Source organism: Haemaphysalis longicornis, unplaced genomic scaffold, assembly GCF_048455015.1.
Source record: "Haemaphysalis longicornis isolate Haplotype H1 unplaced genomic scaffold, Haemaphysalis longicornis Haplotype H1 scaffold_2, whole genome shotgun sequence".
Taxonomy (NCBI): domain Eukaryota; kingdom Metazoa; phylum Arthropoda; class Arachnida; order Ixodida; family Ixodidae; genus Haemaphysalis; species Haemaphysalis longicornis.
This window is the reverse complement of record NW_027526295.1, coordinates 128111453-128137226: the sequence shown is the minus strand read 5'-3', so window position 1 is coordinate 128137226 and position 25774 is coordinate 128111453. Positions and strand designations below refer to the sequence as shown.

The window sequence follows — 25774 nt, the reverse complement described above, 5'->3', positions numbered from 1 at the left end:
CAACGAAAAACATTTTTTTTGCAAGTTGCATTACGTTAGGTGATAATCAAGATGCGCCTTTTTGGGGCCACTATACGCCTTCGACTGTTGGAGCTTGCAAAAATTGATACGTCATACCTGACAATGACCGGATTATTTTGGGGGACATTCACCGAGCTTATGAAATAGTTACGGGTGCTGCACAAGTGAGAAAAATATCAAGCACTCTGTACGTAAGCTATAGCAAAAGTTATTTACACCGAGGTATGAGGACCATGCATCAGGGAGTGTCTGGGCGCAGAAAACGAAGCTAATTGGGCGGAACTCCAAGCACGGTTGATCTGCGAGCATCTGCGAGTTGATCTGCGAGTTGTGTTGCACAAGACGAGGAAGTCGTCTACGTAGCAAAAAATTGAAAGGATGCTGTCTTCTTCGAGAGTGGACTCGATTGCTCTTCCGCATGCGGCCAGGAAGATTTCGGATAGAGATAGAGAAAAAAAAAAAAAAAAAAGGTACGGGGCTACACGGGACCCTATACGTATGCCGTCCTTTTGGACATGGTGGGCGTCTTCGTGTTGAACGATAGTGGACAACAGGTAGGCATGTACGAGCTCAAGAAAGCTATCGACAGAAATTCCAGCAGCATTTTGAAAACGTGTAGCACCCCTGTTCCTCAATTGCTGAGCGCAGTTCCGTCAGAACCTTGGCTTGCGGGATAGAAAAGTACATGTCCGCAACGTCAAGCGAAAAAGCGGAGGCTACTCTTGCTTCATTCTTCTCTAAAAAGGAAGTCACTGTCTCAGAATTGGGTACCTTGTAAGGGTCGCGTACACGTACCTGGGCTAGATGCTTAGCAAGGTAGCCTGAAAGATGAGCTTGCCAGGTGCCTGTTTCCGAGACGATAGCCCTGAACGGGACTGCCTCTTTGTGGGTTTTCGCCGCAAAGAATACGCACAGGGAACCATTCTTGGTGCTGGTGACTTTGGAGCAGAGTTGTCCAAGGTTGGCCGCGTCAAGTTTAGCGATGGCTGCTTGTTTGGCGTTCTTTACTTGGGAGGGCTTTACATGTCGAAAATTCTTGTTCATGGCTTCCAGCGCTTTTTCGCCGAAAGTAGCAGAATCTAGCACCTCGAAGCCGGAGTCTGTCAGCTACACAGAGCTTCAGTTGGTTTTCGCGCAACTCTCGCACGACTGGTCCAAAAGCAACGTTTGTGTGCAGCGGCTTGCTCCGCTGGGATGCGTGCTGGATGCCATCACTGATGATCATTGGGGCGAGTGAGTCTTCCGCTTTTGCCGCTATGAGACGTATACTCGATATTGGATTGGATTGGAGTAAACTTGACTTGTGCCTGCAGATCGGCGTTTTTGTGCGCCGTGACGCGGGCCCGGCGTCGTCCTAGGGGTTAGCCGTTACTCGGCCCGAGCCATCCGCTCGCCGTTGACGGCTCGCGGATGGCTCGGGCCGAGTAACGGCTAACCCCTAGGACGACGCCGGATATGTCGGTATCGCCGAAAAAAATGGCAGGGTACCTTCTTCGCAGTCGGTCGTTCGCCACTCTCGAGCGGAAGCTTCAACATTGGCAGGAAACACCGGGTCCACATAAGCTCAGTCGAGTAGCCCGCCAGGTTGAAGTATTGCATGAAGACGGAGTGCGTGGGCGTCCTTGCCTTCAGGCAATCTGTCAGTAGCCGTATTTGGTGTCGCAGTTCAGATCTAAGAATTTTCGAAACTCTTCTGCCGTGCCCGGAGGAAGGGGGGACAATCCCAAAAAATTGCTTGACTTCATTCGTAAGGACATTCTTCTTGATGCATCTTGACAGCATCCTTGCTCGGCACGTCGTCAGAGCGATGGCTTGGGTTAAACTAGAAGGGTCACACAAAAACAGAAAGGACGTTGACGGGCACAGGGAACTAGAAAAATATTGCAAAATGGCTCTGGTCTGTGCTAGTTGGTACATTTTCGGTGGGAATAAGCTTGAATTAAACGAACACAAAAGAAAGAGGGAGTAACCGACACACTGCTGACTATCAGCTGGAATTTTACTGAAGCAAACACAGATATATACATACGAAAAAACACGAAAAATATAAAAAGCTTGTTCACGTCAGTCAGGTAAATGATTAGCGAAGATTACTGCGCAGAAACTCTTTTTCGGTACGTGACAGTGCCACAGACGGCATGCGGCACTTTCTCGCACGCGGAACTTTTTTTCGCGATCAGATTGATTATAAGAGTGGCGACAAGCTGTTGCTATCACTGTCTGCGCCGGTTCGAGCCGCAGTGATGTTAAAAAACGGACGACGGCGGCCTAATCGCCGGCCTAATCGCCTGTCCAAATAATGTTCTGTCTGTCGGGTGGCAGCGACTCATCCGAGTCTGACAATTCAGAGGACATCTCGACTGCGCGGGCGAGTACGGACTATGTGCAATCGTAGCAGACGATGCGGCGAACGTCCCTGACGTCACGGGTGAGACCGTGACGTAAGGCTGGCCCGCAAGCAGGCTGGCTTTCGAACGGCCATTCGAACGCGGGGCGACCGAATTTGAAACTGGTTGCAATAAACGTGCTATAATTGATTCTGTGTTGGCGGTTGACGGCTTTCGGTTCGATTTTCGTAATTACTGGGCAAATAGGTATTCTTTACAGCATAAAAACTGAAAGCGAGAAATTCAGTGTCAGTACACCTTTAAAGAATCCATGTTGAGTTTTGAGCGGTGTGGTTGGAGCGGCTGTGTTAGGCTGAAACGAAAGAAGGCGAGGTAGGTGTCGTAGTGGCGTCAAATCGTTTTTTGACGCATGCGTTCCACCCTCCATCCTACTGCTAAAAGCGCGGTGCGCTGAAGGTGTGATCAAAGAGAGAGAAAGAGAGAGAGAGAGAGAAAGAGAGAGAAAGAGAGACAGAGTAAACTTTATTAAAGGAAAGGACGCAAGTGAACGGATTCTCAGTCCAGGACCCCGTTGGAGCGCCCAGCCGCCTCAGGCCGGTGGATCAGCGGACGGTGATCTTCGACTCTCGGGTTGGCCAGTTCTACCTTCCGCTGCTAAACCGAGCGGATCGACATCACAGAAAGTGAGAAGTTGAGCTGGCACTTCCACACCATGCAGGGCGCTTTGCAGAATCGACACTGCGAGTCGTATTGCATAGGCCAGACGGAGTGTCGTATTGCACAGGCAAGATGGAGGCCAGATGAAGACTACAGTAGCGCTCCTATTTCTTGCTGAGAGAGGGGCGTGCTGGCAGAGGGAATGTAAGCCGGGCTAGCCTCTAGTATTGTGTCACCTCTTGGAATGCTGTCAAGGGGATCTGCGTCTTTAGCCAACTTTGTCGCGGCGCTTGGTTGGTTAGACCTCGAGTAGTCTCGTGCGCAAAGACATTACCACGGAGAGAAGTGTGATTCGTTGTCTAGAAAACCGACACGCTTTTCATTGGAGCGTTCTGGCTCACAATCCTCATTGCGGTGCGTGAGGTACTGCCTTGAACGTAGCTCCTACACGCTGACTGAGAATCCGTGATGATTACTTCCACAGGTGTCGGCGTTATTACCAGTGCTATAGCTACCTCTGAGGCCTGTAGAGTCGTGCCTTTCGTGAGAATGAGGCTCGTGACGTGGCTGTCTACCTTTGTTACGTTCGCTACCATGGCTCCACGTCTTGCATAATCTCCGGTGTCCGTTTAGTAAACTTTATGTTGGAGCCGTATCTTTCCTCCAGGGCTCTAACGCTCGCCTGTCTTCGCCCGTAGTCGAGCTCCGAGTGCATGGTTCCTAAAAAAGGGGCCGCTATGATGTTTTGGCGTAGTTCGCCAGGGTTGTTTTCTGTGGATGCTAGAGGGCGATCACGATGTGGTCGCAGCTCGCCCTGCCACGCTACACTCCCAACACAAAGCGTTCTCCGTGTGGGCAGGAGTGCAGTCTTCTGCAAAGTGATCGCTCGCACCGTACAAACAGCAGACACTGTCAGAGTTGCATCGTGAAGTGACGTGGCCGCATGTGCAAGAGCGACTTCATGCTGCCACGTAAAAGTTTTTTAATATGAAAGGGCGTCCAGCCGATCAGTAAGCCATCGTTCGTTTTCAAGATCTGGTAAACGGATGGCGAAGCCTCCACAATACGTAAGTTGTTACTGGTACGGTGTTTTGTAGTAGTTCCTGTGTTTAAACACCTTTTCGCGGATATTCTGCCCATTGCGAGCATTGATAATTGTGCGGAATATGCCAGAAACTACGCTGGGGTACATGTCTGGGGTACATGAGAACTGTACATGTCACGCCAAACCATGGATGTCATCTCTTCGACCGGACAGTGAAGCGTCTTCACCGTCCGGTCGAAGCAAAAATAAAGGGTGGTGTGCGTATGATATTTACTGCTCTGAGTGACGTCGACGCACGGGGAAGGGTTTGCGTCGACGTAAGGCCGCCGTTCTCCAAATCTGCGAGTTACGACTGCTGAGCCCATAGTTCTGCAGACAATTGCGCCTCCACAAATGTAACGCTGATTATCGAGTTGACTGATGGTCATCTACAATTTCAATATTACAATCAGACACCTAACTGCAAAATTTAAACAGCTAATTAACATGCTTCCATTTTTCTTATAAATGCCACTTACAACCATAATATAGCCCCCACTACAGCCATTCATCATTTTGCGCAATGGAGACAACTTTACCAGAGTAGGCCTATTAGTAAAAAGTGTTTTAAAGTCTCCTCTTTAACACTATATTTTCCTCGCAGCTTTGTATCCACCTGCATTCTAATGTTTTTTTAGTTACCTCAACTCCTGTTTAGTCTCCTTTTCAAAGTATACTTTTACGCCCTAGAGTTTCAAGAAAACCTAATATCGGCCACAAAAATGTTCTTTGATACTATCCCATTTTTAGGTCCGTTTATGCTTTTATACCTCGTTTGCCTCTTCCTTGATATTCTTGGTTCTCTTGGCTTCCCCAATTACCTTTACATATTTCATCGTCGGTCATAAAGTCTTTTTTACCCTCTGCGTGTCCGCGTTATTTATGTAAAAGGGCCTAGACACTTTAGCTGCCCACTTGGGAGTAGAGATGGTTCTTAACATTACCGCCCGGCATACTTTACTGTGAGCTTTTTGAACGTTAACCAGATGTACCTAATGTATTTTGAACCACTCGGTTAGTTGATTTTCACGCGTGCCTAAAGCTGAACGAGCCGGGTTTTGGCGATGTCGTACTTAGTCGCCCTATTTTACGCAGACTACTGCATTTATAAAGGTGTGGCCCCGAACGATGACGTCTTTTTCAAATTCCTAGAGCAGCGGCGCATTCTTTATACCGCCAGCGAACTTTAGGCTTCATTGGAGCTGCGTTTCGCTTTTCTTTAATTTCAGGCTGTTCCTCCTGAGTCCTCAAGTATTTTTAGATTTCATATATTCACATTCAAACGCATTTGTGTTGCCTTGGTCTGGTTATTTTGGCAGGCTGCACTGCAATTGAGTCAGTGTTAATATCTTGTTAAACCGTTATTCCTAACTTTTCTGTGCTACATTTACCCGAAATCTGCCCATTTCTGCCGAAAAATATGTATAAGGAGTCGGATATCTTTCTGGGTAACAGAAAACAGAACGGAACAACATGGTCTGTGTATAGCATTCCCTGAAATTCCTTCACTACTAAGTTGCGTTTCCACATGACGTAACTATCATTTCCTTTCTGCACCTCCCGTTCATCATGCTCGTTTCCCATTTGGTGGACTTCTCGTATTACTCGCGCCGCGTCCACGAAAAATGCGCAGAAAAACGTGACGCGATGGTTGATAGTTTGAGATTCGATATTCTCTTGAGTGCTAGACCACCTTTTTTTCTTTTCTTTCCCAACCCTTTTTTTCCTTTTCCTTTTCTTTCTCCGCTTTGAAACTCCCGTGTTGAATGCTGAGGGTGCCTGTTCAATTATTTTTTTTGCGTATTCGCATAGCTAACGCACCATCTCTTGCAAAGCGCTGTTGTGAAAGCGCATGTATTTTATTATAATTAACTACCTTTCTGCTATCCCTCTGCAAATTCTGAAGCGCTCCCCGTCCGGTCTCACAACTCGCATGATGAATGGAGCGTTGGTTTCTTCAATTGAATGTATTGGGACAGCGCGCTCCGTGATTAGAACACACCTGCCGTATGAGCACGTGTTGTTTGTTATTTGTTATAATTAACTACACTTTCTCCGTCAGTTTTGCATTACTCATATTCTTCCCAGTATTCCTGCAATTCGCTTAATGGATTATATTTGATGTTTCTTCCATTTTTTTTTGTTCGCATATCTCGCTCGCCGTCACTTGCTACTGCACCTAGCGTTTGTTGCAAGCACGGGGCTCCTGTAGCGCGTACGTTTATTTGCTAGAAAAGTGTGACTGACAGCCATTCATGGATATCGTTTCAGTACAACCACGTTGCCGACAACTACTGCCATAAAATATCCAATGATTATGCCGTCTTTCGAGCCCGTCTTGTTGCACAGTTGTTTTGGGATAGTTTCAATAAAACATGAGAACAGGCCGTTTTCTGTAACCACACGACTATCGCAGGGACCCATGTATTGACAGCATACCAGAATGCTTAGTTTCGTGCAACTCCATTGTGAATTGCTCATAAGGTCAAGTTACACATAACGGATTATATCTATTTTAAGTATTTTGCACGCATGGACATCGCCGGGTACTGCCGTTATATCTTATAGTTCCTGCCTGTATTTTTTCTTTTCCCCATGCTCTTCTCCTCTGCGTCACCAGTGAAGGGGTAAACGGACGGTTGTTCTTCCGATCAACCTATCTGGGCAGAGTGGGGCTTTTTCCGGAAAAACGGCTATCGTTGGAGCACATGATGGTTTCCATAATAAAGTACGACACTTTCTCCATCTCGTTCCCGTCGCCCTTTTTTTTTGTTTTCAGAACACACATAGTTCCTACATTGTAGGCTTTTATGTATTTATTTATTCATTATATACTGAGAACCTGCGGGGAAAGCAGGAAGGGTACATCAAGGCCAATGTGCAACGAAGGTACAACAAAGTCACGACGAAATTATTACAAGGATGCATCAAAGGTACAACATAATAATCACAATCAAATACTACAGGTTTTTTTACACACATGGGCTGAGTACACGCACTTCCACGTAAGACAAAATCAAAGCACCGCACTGTAAGGCGCAACACATGTTGATAATAAAGTTAAAGCAGACAGTATTGGGATAGCCCGTTAATGAAGCGCATTTTACGTTGGTACAAAAAGCAGCGTTCAGTTCCTGGCAACATATTCCAGTCAGTTATGCATTGTGAAAAACAAAGTGTTTAAAAACGTGAGCTCTTGAAAATATTCGCTTAATGCTGCAAGTTTTTTTTGAGGGGAAGACATGGAAAAATGTTTTAGCATATAATTGTCTGGGTTTAATTTCAATTAGGAAAAAAATACTACACGGAATAAGTTAAGTACAGCAGCTCGTTAGGTGTCCTATAGAAGTTGGTTTCCCAACTGCAACATTGTAGAGGGGGAATATAGATGTCTGGAGCTACTGTAAATGCAACAGACAGCGATGCCCTCAATGTTTTTAAGCTTTTGTGTGGTAGTTTTCTGAGCGTCTTATTATACAACGGCGAGTTCTGAACACGGTCTCCTCATTGTTTTGCATCCTTTGAAGTTTAAAGGGAACTTGGAACACTTTTTACAACTATTTGTAAATCATAAATGTTCGCAGAACGCAGTCGACAAATAATTGTAGTATCCAGATTAGAGGGTCTCAAAGTAACTCAGCCAAAAGTACTTCTTTACGGCTATTAGATAACTTGGAAACTTGCTAAAAAGATTTCTGTCTGTTTTCCCGTCATGGCGTGCTTCTACAGCAGGACGTACATAATTACAGCGGAGTAGCTGCTGTTGGCCCGCTTTCGTTTATTTGCAACAATGAAAGTGTTTTCCGGATGAATTGCTCTCTTAACAGGTGCTGCGCACTCTGGTTCTGTTGAACGGAAGCGTGGGGAATCGCGGTAGACTGGAAAGTCTGGTTCGTCACAGCGAGGACTTACAAGCGAGTGGGAGGTCCTGTGGTATATGTCATGCAGGTCACGTGTATGCGGACCGCTATCCGTGCCTATACAGGGACGCTTGTATATGGACACTTGTATACGGACCGTATACGGACAGCACTTCATATACAATGCGGTGTATAGTTTCAGAAATATCGGGTTGATCGTGTTAGTCACAGCTGAAGATGGAGGTCAGATTGTCACGTTTACCAAACTCTGGAGCGAAGCAACGCATCTGCAAAATACCGACAGTGTCGTATTACTTCTGAACCCGTGTTTAAATGATCGCTGCCAATCAATAATTTGTAGGTATCTTTTGCAATTCCTTTGCGCAAATGGCCTTTTTATTCTCATCCTGAGAATCCACGATTCTCCACAGCTTCATAACTTCCTCAATATGCTGTAGCAGGGTTGCGAGTTGGGCGAGGTGGTGTACTTGCATCTTTGGGAACAGCGCGAACTAACAGGGGCACAAAAAGAAAGAAGTGAACACGACTGGCGCTGTCCTGTCCACTTCTTTCTTTTTGTGTCCCTGTTAGTACGCGCTGTTCCCAAAGATTCCTCAATATGCATGGTGCAAGTTTGTTTGGGGATCTGAGTCTACTGAAGTAATGTTTGCTCTTCCCGCTTTTTCTTAACAATGGAATCGTGGAAACTGGCGTTAATCTGCTCTGTAAAGCGGTCCACACATTAGCTTGTCTTCATAGTTTTCAAACCACACCAACGCCGTTAGCTCCAGAAATAACACAACGATAGCTAGCTTTAGGGCGGTGTCTCAGCTATTATATCGACTCGCCCGTTGGTAGTGCGGCAGTGACTATTCGATGTATGGGAGAGCTGCACCAGCAAATGATGAACCCAGCTTCCAGTAGGCGCCGGGTGCCGAGGATTCTTATTCCCGTTCATATTAAAAGGCGGTTGCAGCAGGTTGCGGCGGTTGCGACAGTTGCAGCTTTCAGCTTCCACGCCAGTCCTGGCCTTTCATGTTGACGTCCCCAGGACAATGCACCGACATTGTTACGAGTGACGGAGGAGCAACGTTTATGTGCAACCGTGATCACGACACGACAGGGGAAGCAACCGCCGCTTAGCGTCCGCCTTCTCTTCTTCCCGACGATCCCTATCCTCCCTAAGTTATTTGGAATCATAGGCATTCATCAGCAAAGTTTGTACGTAGCTTCGTAATATTAGCAACATCTCCTGCAGCATACTTTTTTGAATAGTATATTTCCGCTTAGGTGGGTTGTATTTACGCACCAGAAATTAGGTAAAGTACACCAACTTATGATCTAAAGTTCCGTGGCGAATTTCGGTGGCATGATGATTCAAAGTTAACAAGTTCAAGGCAAGATATAGGACCGAAGGTGTACAGCTTCTCACACGAGTAGGAAGCGAAGGCCTTTCTCTAAGATTACTCGCCGAGAGCATGTGAACAAATCTTTGAGAACTCGGCATTTCTCTGGGGCCGCACTCTAGCCTTTCCCAATTATAATTACGCAGGTTAAGGTCCCCAATCATTATAAGTAATTAGTTTAAATACTGGTTGAACTGGTCGCAAATTTTTAACGAAACTCGTGCTCAGCATGGTTCTGTATGTACAACCTGCCATGACTGTTTGGTTCCCCACCAATTTCTATGTAAAAAGCACCCTCATATCGCAGGGATCAAGTTCAGAAAATTGATACAATGACAAACCACTTTTTCAAGAACTGCACTGCCACTCCTCTTATTTTGCAATTCCTACGATAACACGTATATAAAGGCTGTAACATGCAATTATCTTGCTTTTGAGTGTGCAAGCAAGTTTTAAAAATAGCAGCACCGGAAATGTAGCATGAAGCTGAGGGGCATTAGGTGCGAGTAGCTATTTTATTCGAGAAACAAGAAAGCTCAGTCAAAAGAGTCGTAATGGCGACGCAGCCGGCACTACGCAGAGCACGACTGAGCTAGCCTCCTCTTACTCTCCCAGCCAGCACACAGATATTCCCGCTGCTAGGGTGTGGCGGGATTGACTTCAGCTTTGGTATCGCCCCTATTTTCAGAGGGAGCGTCGTATCGATGACAGATTCCCTACGTAGGTAGAGAAGGTAACACCCACATGGAAATGACGCCGAATCTCTCTTGCAAGTGCTATACTCAGAGTCACTGGAAGGAAAAGTTTCCGCCCGTCAGCACGTTTCGGATGCCTGCATCATCCTTCGTTATAGTGGGGCTCCATTCGAACACCGTTTATGCATTGGGGGTTGGCGGGCATCGCGAGGAGTGAGCCCTACTGCTAAGGGTGACTTAATAATTAAGGCCCATAAGCCGGTGAACGACTTTGTAGGTTTCGAAATGCGCGCGGATCAGTTTTCTGAACCCCGACGCTGGCGCACTGGAATCCAGACCCGTACCGCGTATCTGGGCTCGTAGAAGACTGTCCACCTGTTCATGTACTAACAGGTGTGGGCGTGTTGTTGATGCTGGATCAGCTGTCGCGCTGGCTGGTGTGCTTCTTCCGCCCTTTGGGCAAAATCGTCAACGTTAGTGGGATCTCCAGTCTTATTAAGGGGTAGCATAGAATATAAAGTAGTTGTAGCAATAAGACCATCAACCAGTTGAAAAAAAGTCATTCCTGTAGTTTCCTGAATCACCGTTTTGCTGGCGAAGGTGGCGTATTGCAGAATCTCATCTAATTTTGGGCTCTACACCGATTTACATTAAAAGAATGTTGGCGAGGGTCCTGTTCAGTCTCTCTGCCAGTCCGTTGGTTTCGGAAAGGTACGGGGTCGTTCGCCCGTGGGTAGTGTGGGTGAATTCTATCACAGACAGATTGAGGTATACTAAGGAAGATATTCCATGGTGTGTTATGATTATCTCTGGAGCCCTGTGCCGCAACAGGATTTTGTGGACAAATCCTGTTGGATTCGTCCGCATCCTGTTGTGGACGAAACTAGGGCTGAGCTGAAGGCAGATGCTGTCTTCACATACCGCGCGAGGAAGGCGGCCGTCACCACAATCTTTGTTCTTCTCCTCGTGGTCAGCCGAAATGTGCATAGTGTACATATGCCGAATAGATGGAAACGGGTGCTTGGAGGGGGTATGGGCTGATAGAACTTCTACCGGCTTAAAGAGTTATGTCTTTCTCCTCTGGCACTCGCGGCACGTCTTGACATAATGCTAGACGGTTAGTAGCAGCTTCGGTCAATATTTCCGCCGAATCCTGGGCTGATATCTAGGTGTCCCGCCGAGGTATCCTGATGGCAAGCGTACAAAAACTTCTGGTCGCATCCCCGCGCGTAAAAATGCGTCCCTTGCCTTTCCAAAATTGCGCATGTAGAGTATAATGTTGCGGAGGCTCATTTGACAAAAGTTATCGGATGAAGGCACCTCTAATTTGAACGTCGAGGCCCTCCAGGTGCTGCTTAAAAAGAAACATTTCACGCTCTTCTCGTTGCAGCAACGCCATTTGGGTCGTGCTGAAGGCTCAAAGGAAGGGAACGCTTCGTTAGTTGCGATACGTGTCGCATAAAGGGAGCCCAGGACAAGCTGACTGCGTCCCTGGGCCTGCGCCGTTACCTGGAGATGACCGTCATGTCGTATCTTTTCATACGGAGGGCATATCTGGGAAGGCGTCTGGAAGGGTCCTTAAGAAGATGACCCAGCCAGCACAGCGATGGTGGTCGCTGAAAACTCTAAATGGCTCCCATAGAGGTATGGCCGCCACTTGCCGAAGGCCCAGATGGTCGCTAGACACTGCTTTTTCATTGTATAGTAATTCGGCGCAGACTTTGAGACAGTGATGGTCGCTGAAACCTCTGCATTGAACCTATATATGTACGGCCGCCACTTGGTGATGGCCTAGATGATGGCTAAGCAGTCCTTTTTTGTTTGTAGGGTAATTCGTCCCAGCTTTTGAGAGTGCGGCTTGCATAAGCCAGAACATGTTCTGCTCCATGCTGCCACTGAACAAGAACCACACCAAGACCGACATTACTGCTGTAGTGTGGATTTGTGCATCTGTTATTTCATCAAACTAAGCGAGTATCGGCGCTCTTTGTGCCGGCCTCGCAGGTCATTGACGGCTGTTTCTTGCCCTCTTGCCAAATGAAAGCCACGTCTTCTTTCTACACTCTTGTAAATGGCTTTGCGATGTCACAAAAAGTATCCACAAAGCACCTGTAGTAAGCGGAAAGACACAGAAACCGACTAAAAGGCTTTTCTTGGCTGGTCTTGCGAAAGCTGTTACAGGCGCTGTCATCACTGCGCCAGGTGAGACTCCCTCAGCGCTGATCAGGTGAGTAGCCAAAGTTTCCCTTCTCAGGTTTTACATTCCGGCCAGATGATTTTATGGCCTCTAGTACCAGCCGCAGCCTGCATAGATGTTCTTGAATGGGCGCTCACAGGACCTTAACCAGGTTGAAAATACAAGACTGCCATTTTACGCCCGGCAAGGAGCTGTCCACCATTCCCTGGAAAATCGTGGGTGTTCAGAAAAGGCCATACGGGAAGATCTTTGAACTAATGAAGCCCGTTTAGTTTACCAGACTGTAGCAAATGCGTATGCGTCACGCCGAAACCGAAACCGAAACTAGTTTATTGAGAACTACTTTGGCGCAGTAACACAAAGCAGCCCCCCCCCCCCCCCCCCCCGCGTAGCTTTGTCTCCATTGCCACAGAAAGTTGTCCCCGAGTATAGAAGAATCCCAATACGAAATAAAACCGACTATATACGTATGATTAGAGGAACGTTTGAATTAGTTTTCGAATTTCCCGCAGTCTGGCACCTCCTCCCGATATGCCTGGCTAACGATGAACGGCGCCATGTGGCCAAGCTAAATATTCAAACCAATTGTCAGCTGATTTAAACCTAGAGAACAGTCATGTCACATGAAAAACGTAAGGGAGATGTTTATGGGAACTGGAGATGTCAACTCTGCATGATCCCAGCATGATTCCATTTCCCGTGCCAAACCAATATCTTTACGCAGACGAGTCGCAAATCTGCGTAGGATACCCACCAACACATATATCTACGCATTACAAGTGGGTGAAGGTGCTTGGCAGGAAACAACCTGCGCTAACTTGACACTGTTCTAATTGCGGGAAAACACCACCGAGTTCTATGAATCAGGGTAAAGATAACGGGTATGGTGAAGGGGCAACTGAAGCATTATATATCATACCTCTACGATGTCGTCGGAGGCAGCTCTGACCAGCCCGTGACCTCGAGGTAACTGTCAGTTAATTGAGAGAGCAAAAAACAAGGGGTGCTGCCATCGGTATCTGTAACTTGAGGTTCTACCGTTGAGCTCACTACAATCTGTTTGCCCTCTCAGCCCAAAGTCTATTTATTTGGTAAATCAATAAAGTTTTCTCTCAATTCTTTAGGTTTCTCTCAGCGAAAAAACCAAACCGTTCAGTCCGGCCACAACGGTAAAAATCAAGCAATTTGAAACAGCCACAGTCTTGCCTTGTCGCACGAACTGACCAACAACCCGCAGCCGCAATATTTCACGTAACATTCCCCTAACTAGCAGCAAGATTTCACGCGTAAATTTTCAACGCCTCAAGTGTAGATGGCTTCGGTCTCTCCAGTACCGGGCTGACCGAAAATTGTTTCGCCTAGTGTCGCTCTCTTCAATCAGCTTCAGTGTTTGGAAAGAAAGAAATAGTAACTTCAGCGACTCTGTTCCGAAAGGCTCCCTCGACGTCCCAGTAACTCTGTCCCGTCGTACATCTCTTACAGACCTGCACATAGCACGAGTACGAGGGTTCGATTCCCGGCCGCGGTGGCTGCTTTTCTGATGGAGGCGAATAAGCAAAAACGTGCGTGTATACGAGATTTCGGCGCACGTTTAAAGATCCCCAGGTGGTCAGAATTAATCCGGAGCCCTCCACTACCGCGCGCCTCATCGCCTGCGTTGCGTCGGCACGTTAAATCCTACAACAAATCAATCAAGACCTGCACACAGCTGCTATGTAACATTTTTTTGGATCTGGTCGATGCGCACTTAGAGGTGGATGTAATGCCTCAAGCACTGTCTTTTGATTTGTTTGCCTATGCTTTGTTACCGGCGCCTGGCCGCGTATGCCTAGATTTTCTTGCGGTTTAAACGAAGCCAGCACTCAGGACTTTTTTTGTACGCCGGAAGGGCGATCTTGCTTAGAGACATTTTCTACCATTGATTGTGGGGCTTAACGCGCCGACGTTACATAGGCGATGCGTCGCGCCTTAGTGGTGGGCTCTGGATTATTTTGACCATCTGGGGATCTCTAACGAGCGCCAAAATCTCCAACACACGGGCGTTTTCGGATTTCGCTTCCATCAAGAGCGCTTTGACGGAGACAGGTGTTGGCTTTCCGGTCACTTTCCTAGGCTTGCGGTCACTTTCGTAGTTATAGTTCACAATATTCCAGACTGAAGCAAAACAGCACGAAAAAACGAAGGACGAGGGAGAACATACACACGAGCGCTGGTGTGTGTGTTCTCCTTCATCCTTCGTTTTTTCGCGCTGTTTTGCTTCAGTTCATAATGAACCAACTGGCCCCACTTCAGACATTAATATTCCGGAACCACATCGATGCTTCCAACGAAGAGCACAACAGATAAAGGCGTCAAAAGCAAACACCGCGGAAGATTCATAGGTGTCTCTTCAAACGAGTACCAGAAAGTACGTACGGCCAAACATTATGAACGCTCATGTTCTGGAGTCACCGATTGTATTTTTTCGATCTTTTTTTGGTGCAGACGGTGCTGCAACGCCAGCCACTCCCGAGCGTGACATTCACGAGGCTAGGGATGAGACATTCGTGGCCACAGAAGTTCTGCCGACTACCACCGTTTTAGCGGGCCGCACGGCTTCGTTACAGTGTAATCTCAAACCATTTAATGGGTACGAGGTAAGTAGGTTTCATATAATCTTTATTCGTTGGGTCATCACGTAGTTATATTGAAGTTTTTCGGACTTGTACCATGGTTTTTCTTTAAACAATTTTTTTTCACCGGCTCCATAATCAGTAAAATATTGAGAGGATTTTTATTTTTGACAAACTTACAGGCGGAATTGTACAATGACATGTTATGAAAATAACTGATTAAATTTTAACTATGTATCTCCCAAATGTATTTCAACATCATAGTACCAAGCGAGTATTTGTTATTATAATACATGGTACCATTTAATGGGTACGAGGTAAGTAGGTTTCATATAATCTTTATTCGTTGGGTCATCACGTAGTGATATTGTAGTTTTTCGGACTTGTAGCATGGTTTTTCTTTAAACGATTTTTTTCCACCGGCTCCATACTCAGTAAAATATTGAGAAGATTTCTATTTTTGACAAACTTACAGACGGAATTGTACAATGACATGTTAAGAAAATAACTGATTCAATTTTAACAATCTCCCAAATTTATTTCAACATCATAGTACCAAGCGAGTATTTGTTATTACAATACATGGTACAGTAACGTATATATGTGCAGACCATCAAGCAAAAAACGAAGTATTAGCAATTGAACGAGTCAGGGCCGCAACATACCTATACACGTTAAGCAATTCAACCAAGTATTGTAGATTTCTCGTATTTTTATGGAGGTGAGAAATTAGGGTGGACAACACAAGTCTTATATCTAAAGTCCTAAACACAGTTTACCATGGTTGGAGTTCAAACTCTGCAAGTTGTTTGAAAGCAAACAGGCGAATTGTTTTTCTCTAGGCATAGTTACGTGACTGTAAATAGCGGTCAATATCTCCGTAGCGCATACAAAAGCTACATTTTGGAACAAATATAAGCAAATACCCTGGCGTCGTTTTAGGTTTGAAAAGTTATGACATTTTTCATCAAACGCTCGTAATAATTATTGTACGCGCTTCATTATTCCATTCGTTGAAAAAACCGTTGGATATCTTGCTGTATTTATAAGTTCTGGGGTCAAGTAAGCATGTCTTCCTGCAGTAAAATCATAGCTTACCTAAAGGAAGCTGTTGCGGAAATCGCGCTACCGGCTGATAGATGTGAAAGGCAACACAACTAATTTCCCAGTTTAATGCAAGAGGCACACTGCGACTTCCCTGAAACCGCAGTGTGCCGCAGTTAGGACCTTCTTCTCCAAACGCCAAACGACAATTATCAAGTATTGAGCTCTTTCCCCTTTACTCTATAGTTTATTCGAGCATGCGCGTAGAAAGGAAGCGCAAGGCTACGTGTTCGCCGATTGACATTTTATTCGGCGTCACGGTAAGTAAGAGTGTCATCAAAATTTAAATGCAAAATAATTACCAGCTGCACTACAGAAAGAGCACGAGGTTGAAGAAAAACACGGGGAAGTCACAACAATGAACAACCAACTAAGCCAGGGCGGCTTATTTTGATGACATGGCCTACCGCCGCACAACGCCTGAAATGCCTCTTACTCTTACTTATTACTCTTACCAGCCGGAGTAGAGCTGATCATAACCTCCTCTAAGCCCTTCAACCGTTGTTACATTCAAAAGTACAAATTAGGGTGTGAACTGTACTCATGTGCAGGGGTACACACAAATACATACATACATACATACATACATACATACATACATACATACATACATACATACACACATACATACGTACGTACGTACGTACATACATACATACATACATACATACATACATACATACATACATACATACATACATACATCCGTACATACGTAGGTGCGTACAGTGCGGTCTTCCGTTAAACGCTACAAGCGAAGTCATTTGCAGCGCAAGTAAAATGCCTTTACTGCACCCCGTTGATGGCGTTTCTTGTCGTAAAATACGTCATTCAGTTCCTTCGGCTATACTGAGGACTGCGTTTTCGATCCTTGCTCTTTGCTTTTCTGTACACGTGCCCGTAGCCTTAGCAGACGTAGTGAAGTAGGCTGTCTTGCTCTTTAACAGTTGGCCGTAAAATAGACGCACACAAGATGTATGTATGTACGGGATGAAAGATAGTGCTTGTGCAGAGTCCACCTCCGCATTGATTCACTCTGGATTAACCTTACGCACTCCTGGCGAAACGCAAAAACGCCCGTGTGACGAGATTTCGGCGCATGTATAAGATACCCAGGTGGTCAACATTATTCCGGAGCCCTCCATTACCGCGCGCCTCATAACCTGTGCAGTTTCGGCGCGTTAAATCCAGCAATCAATGAAACATACAATCAATGTGACTCACTCATGTCAGGAAGCATCAAAGCTGGAGTTTGTGATCAGCCAAAAGCAACCCTTTTGCTACCACACACGCCCACTTTAAAAACTACATAACACATTTTTCAATTGGTTTACTTTAATGGTTTGAATAGCGTCCCCTCATATAGATAATAATGTTGCAGCTCGGGCTCTTTTCTCGCACTTAGCTCTTCTTTTTATTCAGACGCAATGCTTAATGATCCGCTTATTTCTGAAGAAATTCCGGCGTAGTCGGTTTCGCTGACTGTCAGGAATGCATACATCACGTGGTTGCACCTCATTTGTTGAAATTAAAGGAGAAAGCTTGTTGGCGCATGACATCGGTGGTTGTTGTATATTGCTGCAAATAGATGTAATTTCCTTTTGCGTTCGCTTTCTTACTGTTTCGCGACTTGTAACTGCCACACAATTACTTAGGAGTGTTGAATTAACCTCTTTTCTTCCCGTGTAAATTTCCGCTTTTCTTTCTTTTTCGTTGTTTTTTTGTCGAACGTTTTTATCCTACTATGTATCTGGTCATGTTTTTTGGCTACTGCTGTTTGCTATTTCTGTTAGATTTTTTATGTTCACTAACATACGAGGTCCCGATTCAGTCTTTGACTATGATACCTCCTTATATATACACAACTTTTGTAATTTATCTCTTTTCTAATAAAATCCTTTCTGACTCTGACTCTGACTTGCCATATATTTTTAACATGGTTGTTACTTCAAAATTGTCAAAGTTTTTATTTTCGCTCACTCACTTTGATATTTATTTGATGTTATGTTTCTTTTGTCTCTGCTGCTGTATTTGACCTTATGTTTTCAGTGTGTTACATTGCAGGGATTCTGCCTCACCTGCTTCGACCCCTTGTGGGGTCTGCAGTATTTCATAAATAACTAAAACGAAATTGCAGTTGAAGTCATACAATTAACGTGTAGTAATTGAACGAAACATTTGAATTTCTAGTTTTGTTGGCTACTCGCAACAGATGTTAAACTTTTGAAAAATATCCTAAAGCACCGATAGGTTGCTTATCTGTAGGTATTTTTCAGATTTCGTGGGTGAATGAAGACACCGGGAAGGTTTTATCAGTGGGAGCAATTCTGATTACAAGCGAGTCTAGAGTGTCTGTAAGACAGCAGACAAACGAGTCGACTAGGCTGCTCATCAAAAACGTGCGACTGCACGACAGCGGTGCCTATGCCCGCCATCTCCACAGCGATCCCATGAAAACATTGTACTTTATGCTTCGAGTCATCGGTAAGTGCATTGTTAGTGAAGTTTTTGTATGATGTACGTTGAACTGCGTAGTTCATGTGTTTTTTTTTATGTTGCTGTTTGATTCTTAGTTTTTCTGTTGACATGCATATTGTGCTGTAGTAAGAACACTAGCGCTTAAGACCAGCATGACGAACGCTCTACACGCAACATCTGAACGGCCTGACCTAAGTAAACAGAAAAGCGTTCGCAAACCAGTCTTTCGGAGCATCTCGCAATCGCATGTTTTCCGTTTAGGCGCTTTTCATTCGACGCGGCAAAGGAAGCACAGAAAATATAACGTCACCCAGATGTACCGAGAAACGCAGAAGTTTCCGAAATATTATTCATGATTGTATTTAGAGGCGAAGTAATTACGTAAGCAAAGCTGGTACACTTTCTTCAATTGCTCCCTTCCTGCAGGTAAGAAGAGCACGCTGAAGCGAAGTAGTCTTGCTGTCAATTTCCGCACAACGCTTCCCACATTCACCAAATAGTAACTGTGTTTGGACGTTCTAATATAATCAAGATTATACTGCGAGTATTTGAAAATAATAAAACCGCAACAACCCGTTCACACCTAGTACTTCCCGCTGGCATACGCGGTGGATAGACCCTCTTTCCAACTGTCCTAATTCCTAGTAATTCTGTGTCACTTTTGTTTTACAGAAACATTTTGAAATTTTATAACCGGTTTCAAAATGCCCCATTAGTGCAATTTCTTGTGTAATGCATACATTTAATGTTCTGAAAGCCAAGCATTCATTTTAAGAAACTGGCGTCTTTCACGCGGTTCCAAGCAAAAGACATATGCATAAAGATGCAAGCAGAAGATACGTATACCTACACGGTTATAGTGTATATACCACACAATTCTGGACAAAAACTATAATTCATTGCAGGCTGTGAAGGTGGATGACCAGCGAAGCTGAGGTGACAATTTTTATTTTTTAAGTTTTAAATCTGCAGGCTCGTGGAACCGGCATATATTTTTATCATGCTACAGCTGCAGCAGGCGTTCACGGGCCATGCAGACAAAACAAAAGTTTGGTTCATTCGAAATATTGCCTTCGAAAATCATACTCACACCACCTTTAACGTAAACTTTGCTCAAATAAGCTACGCCATTAGGAAAAAAGGGAATGGCCATGCGAGTCTCTAGTCAATTGCCGTAATAGAATATATGACGTAATATGTACAGCCGTGCGAGTAGAGAAGACCGCCAAAAGAACCCATCTTAATCAGCGCATATAAGCTTGAAGACCGAGCTATTTTCGCTTAAGTGTAATGAATATTCATTTTTATCACAGTATGAATGGCGAGGGAAATACAAGAAGTTACGAAAGTAGACGTAAACATAAAGTACTAGTGAGTACTACTGTTAGTACTTCGCGCCCTAAGCTTGTTATACCTGCACAGCCGTTCGCTGCTAAGTGGTTGTCCAAGACGACAGTCCCCGATTAACGTAAGCCACATCTTTACGTGACCTTATCTGTCCATAATACCTGATGTTTCTGGAAACGTTTACTACCTACCTCAAGAAAAACAAGCCAGGTGCAAATGTGGTTAAAAAATGGGTGCGGTTTAAATAAGCTAACCTTGGATATGCAAAGCAAAAGTTTGGCTTAGTCTGGTTGATTCTTAGTTTCGCTTAGTTAACATTTAATGTAGCTGTATTGCGGACCAGGGCTCAAAGCCGTTCGGTCCCGGGCAACGCTCACAGAAACAGGCGTTGCATCACTTTCATTCTCGGCGAAACCGGCGTTCCTCTATCACGGCGAACGTGGCGCAAGATGAGTCACATAGCCGGAGATGACCAAGCGGCGCATGCGTTAAAGTTGGCTGGTTTGGTCGGCTGCTGATCAGCTGAACGGTTACTCCCGTCGCGGCCGCCACCCCTACGTGAGCACAACGACTGAAATAGGGGCCTGCCGAAGCACGCGATGCGCTTTGAGGGGTGTGCCGCCGAGGGGTGTCTCCGGTCAAAAGGTTAACTTGCCCATCCTCCGCGAAACCGCTGGACGAAAGTAGTAAAGATTTGCTTTAAAACAAAGCAGAGGCGAATAGCAGTGTGGAGCATGATGATGGTTATGGGAGAATGTTAATGGCGCAAGGCCAACTGGGGAAAAAGTGTTAAAACGCTGGTTATATATGAGAGGTAAAAACGTAAACACTAAAATCAGTCAGAAAGAAGACAAGTAACATCACAAAACGACCGTGATAATGGCTCTTGTATAAATCCAGGAAGTGATCAGGCGTGCTGTGAAATTAGGTCTAAAAATTTACTTCAGCTAAATATTCAAAAACGCGCGTGACAGAAAACATGGGATCGTCAGGCAGAAAATCGCTGGGTGTAGTAGGATGTGTAGTCTCTATAGTTGTGGGAAGTGTTTGCGTCGTGTTGTGTCAATTGCCTTGCATTGAACGAGTATGTGAACTACGGATAGGGCCTCTCCACACCTGCTGCATAGATGTCTTAAGACCCCGTGAGTAAATACGATATATGGCGTGTGTGCCCTATCCGTAGCCTAGCAAGGGCAACTTCTCTGTATCTGTTGCGAGTCAGTGGTGTATGGTCCCAAGTGTAGGGCGGTGCGGAGCAGTATGGTGGCTTCATCTAGAAAGACTGGTGGTAAACAAAGTTCCGCTCTATGAACACAGCGCACTTCCGCTCTAGTGCGACTTTGCTGCAGTCCGCTGCGGACTGAACTACGCTCTTAAAGTTTGTGTGACGACACGTGCCTGGGAAATTATTGCAGACGCCGCGAAACGCACGAATCGAACTTTTAACTTAAATTGAATCATTTCTCCGTGAATAAAGCATCAATTGTTGCCAGAAAAGCGCTGGGGGCACTATAAAACCGAAAATCTTTCGAAAAAAACAAACTTGTATTTTGTTTGCGTGGCCCCTCTAAGCAACCGTGGCCCAAGCGGGTAACGGAGGCCATATCACTGAGAAAAATAGCGGCTACGACAACGCTAATATTGCGCTGCCGGTGACGTGTGACCGGCTGGTTGAGTCAAGTTTCTGCACCGGCGGACTACCCTTACGGCAGCCAGCCTGAAGTCAAAGGAAGTGAGCACGCAAAATACAAAAGCTGAGAACGAACGCCTGGCGCTGGAATACCTCTAGCTTCGAAAACCACAAGAACCTGAAAGGTGTGCTCCAGCGTTGGTGAGTAACGCGACCTTAGGAGGGCGGATAAAATCACGCACGCTGGTGTTTCGAGCTTGAATACAGACAGGACGCGCCGTGTTTCTGTTGAAGCAGAACAAAACTGTAGGAAAGCTTCGCGATAACAATATCGGGAGTAAAACACTGCTTCAAGAGCGGAAGCGAATACATACGTATTTTTTGCACGGTTGAAGCCTGCGATTTTTTTTTATAGCGTAATAGTAGAAGACATGGGCTTACCCTGAAAACGCTTTTAGAACAGGAGCTGGCCAACGCCGGCCTTACCAGCGGAGTCTTAGACTGACGTCCCTCACCACAAATGTGGTCTATTCAACTTGGATTAAAATTTTTTTCTCTCTCGCCCTCTCTCCCTGTTTCGTCGCTCTCTCTTGTGTGGATACACTTGGTGCAGAAATCCATACGCTCAGTAAGAGGCGTGAGACAATGCGATTGGTTAGAACACGGGCCAGATCTGGTGTTGCAAATTACAACCATTCTTTCTGTACGTGGAAAACAGTTTGCAAAAAAGGTTATTGGTTCTCATTCTAAAAACAAAGAAGGTGTACGGTGTATCAGCGTGAACTTATCGGATTTCTAGGATTTTAACGTTTTATTGTTAATCGCTTCCCAAATTATTGATTACATAAGTGTGGTGTCGCAGTTTGAGGGCTCGTTATTGTTGGTCACGATATTTGAGGGTTTTTTTTAATGAGCCAGATTTACAAACCGAAGCTAAGTGAGATAAAACTTCAGTGACAAGAAAAACTCGTTATCTTTCCCATAAAAAAGAGGTGGCAAGAAAATAGGTGAGATTACTCTCTGCAAATGTGTACCCAGAGTGTTCTTCGTATCAAAAACGAGCGAAATCCTGTTGTTTCCCGGATCAAAATGAGGCAAATTCTTTTGCCCGTAAATTGTTTGCTTTTTGCCTGACTGTTCGGGCTGTTTCGTTGGTGTTTTGAGAAGTCTTTATTTACTTTTCGACCTGGCTTATCAACAAATGGGATGCCAATTAGGAGATCGGCGAAAGATCTGTCGCCAGACGTCGACGACAAACTGAACGAAACAAGTGAACGCAATAAAACTTAGAGTTGTGAAACCATAGTTTCTTTTCGTCTACCCCGTCGATACGGAGTAACTCTAGCTATGAGTACTTTTTTACTGCTGTATTTACCATTATTGTGCTTGACTAAATAGCCGGCGTTAACAAGCCGTGGCAACTCTCGCGACACCCCCCCCCCCCCCCCCCCCCTTGAGGGCTTTGGTTAAGAAGTTATGAGCAGCCTCCGTGTAAAGCGCTTTGGAAATTCATGGCACGGCAATGAAGAGCTTGCATGCTTCTTGAGTGCCTTCAGGCGTGCCCAAGAAAATTATTTTACCAAAAAATTTGAAACGAGCTGATAGTGGCGCCAAGAAGACTCGCCTTCGCTTCATGTATATTTATACTCGTCTTGAAGCCGTGTTGCATATGATTCATATTTTTTCCGCCAAAAGTCTGTTTCACCATTCTTGAAAGAAAATTTTAATAAAGTGTTCATAAGAATGCCCCGTTAACTTGTGTGTTTCAATTCAATATGAGCCAAACCAAAACTTATGACCTCAATGTTGCTGAAAAGCACCACATAATTTTTAATTACTTGCGGCCATAAACTTCCCCTAGCTGACACGTAAAACGTCTCATATTACGGCCTCTACAGGGTTGCATTTAGGTCCTGTAACGAACCCCCGTCTTTTCTTAAATGCGCTTTGCGCGGATTAGGATCGTTTCGAAAAAACACGCCTCATTTGTGCATGCGCCAATACGTTCGTGTTCAAGTTTTATAATTTTTTTTAAAAACTGGTAGGGGGGGAGGAATCGGGTGGTATTTATTAAAGATGACAACCGGTAGAAATCGGCATTGTTGATAAAACCATTTAGAAATGTGAGGTTTTCGTGTTTAGGCTAAGGAAGTAAAAATTAATACTCCAAGTTTTCTTTATCAAAAGGTATTGCGAGCTTGTTAACATTAACACGCTAAAGTTGGTGTTTCTTTCAATTTGGTGATCGGTGCGACAACAAGGTTTTCTATGAAGTACTCTCCAAACTTTGGTTTTTGTTTGAAATGAATCAGTAATGATGGCAATAATGAGCATTCAAAACTTCCAAGGAATGTATCACATTCACAGAAAGCTGGTCATCAATTTTTTTTCACAGCCTTGTTTACGCACATTATCATCTGCATGCGCAATAGGTCGGTCTCTTTTACAGTCCTGTCTGATGGTTGAACGTATCTCAGAGAGCGATCTCTCTATATCACATCTTCCATTAGTTAGGCAGAAAAATGTCACTGCCGCATTTCCCAGGCTGCAGTAGCGAGCGCTATAGTCATGCAAATAGTCAATTAGGTGGAAAGCTGTGTTTGTGGGGCTTGCTTCCAGGAAGTACTGATTGATAACGGCGGACCGTTAATGCCTGATCGTTACTTTGAAAAGGTCCCTTCGGGGAGAAGGCGGGTTTAACCCGAAAATGGACATCCCTGTGCATAGCGACTCAGCATGAGGTTTTTTTTTTTGTGCAACGTGGGTATACAATGCACTCAGTTAAAATATTAGGGCAATACAAAAAAAACTGACGTTTGATCAGCCGATTTAACGTTCACTCTGACTGCGTTCCGGGAAGCTTATATTTCAGTTAGAATGACATTGTCTATTGTACATTATTTCCTTCAAGGCTCATTTTGGGTTTTCGCTACTTGCACTCCGTAAGGAATATTTGCTTCTGCAAAGTCCCAAACCATTTTTAAAGGGTGGTACACAGGATACCCTATTCTTGGTTCCAAAAAAGGTCGTTTTTTTATGTCTATCTCAATGCTTTTGTAAATATTATTAAGACGTACTAACCACACACTCAACAAAGAATTAGAGCAGTTTCATTATGAATTCACGAGCAGCTGCGTAGGGGCAATTTATCTTTTCACACGTTTGCCTCCCTCTTCAGGAAATCATTTTTTATGTGTCGTAGAAGGGTCAGGAAGGCAGGTTCTTTCCACTGCAACATTAGGAGCGTAAAGGCAAAAAAAACATTTCTCATTTAGCCGCCATTGAATTTCTCATTTTAATTTGGAACTTCACCAAAGTGCCATAATAACTGCGTCATTTCTGTTTTGTGCGTATTTGGTAAAGCTGGTCTGTCTATTTAGAAAAAGATCTTTGCGGCACCACTGCCAATTGGCTCACCAAGTTTAATAAAAAATTGTCCAAATAGGGCAGTTCAAGAAAACTTCACTGTTCAGACATTGAAATGCATGAACGTGGGTGCTATTTGTGAATCTGTTCTGCTTTAATTTTACAGACAAACCTGTAGTCAGCTCTACAAGCATGAAATTAAGTACACAGCAGTCGCAGCTTGTTGTCACTCTCCAGTGTACTCTTCACGCTGTGCCTCACGCGCTTCTGTACTGGAGCAAGGACGGAAACCCTTTGAATACCACAGGGAAAAACAACGAAGTCACCCATACCCGCCGAGAATATGGCGAAGCAAGCACAACCCTGATTGTGCGAAATGTAGGCACGGACATCGTGGGTGTCTACCGCTGCCACGCGAAAAACAGTGTCGGAAGACGAAGCGCTCGGTTCGTCATCAGCAAAGACATCATAAACTCAGGCAAATACAGCGTGAATTGTTCCCACTCACCCAGATTCCCCCATCACAAATGACAAGGACTGGTAAATGCTAAAATATAATGGTTTGGTACAAGCGTTGAGCTGGATGATGCAGGTTTTCTCATATGCTCGTGTAAATCAATATTTTGTAAAATTGCACAATCGAATGAGAAGTTATCTAGAGGCTTCAAAACGAAATAATGCTTGTAATATTCGCTGCCGTCATGAACATTTTTTATCGCTCTCGAAGTGAAACTTATGAAAGCCTGGCGGAATTTCAGCATGTACAGTCGGATGATGCTATCATGTAACCATTCTTAATGTGTAAACACGCTTGTAATTTCTATTTTATCTGCGAAGACTGAGAGGCAGGATTTGTAGCTCATTCGCTATGGTGGAGCAGCAGTGGTTTGCGTTACAGGAATAAACAAAGATGTTATGATAACATCCGAAATATTACTTCATCCAACAAACATCATTGGAGTGCACAAC

General features: G+C 44.8%; 1 long non-coding RNA gene across 1 annotated transcript; it reads left to right on the top strand.

The window, feature by feature from the left end:
- Positions 1 to 14675: 14675 nt before the first annotated feature.
- On the top strand, positions 14676 to 25263 carry LOC144167374 (uncharacterized). The gene is made up of 3 exons (XR_013321971.1): positions 14676 to 14904; positions 18261 to 18468; positions 24972 to 25263. It is a non-coding gene; the product is annotated as an uncharacterized LOC144167374 (long non-coding RNA).
- Positions 25264 to 25774: the final 511 nt, after the last annotated feature.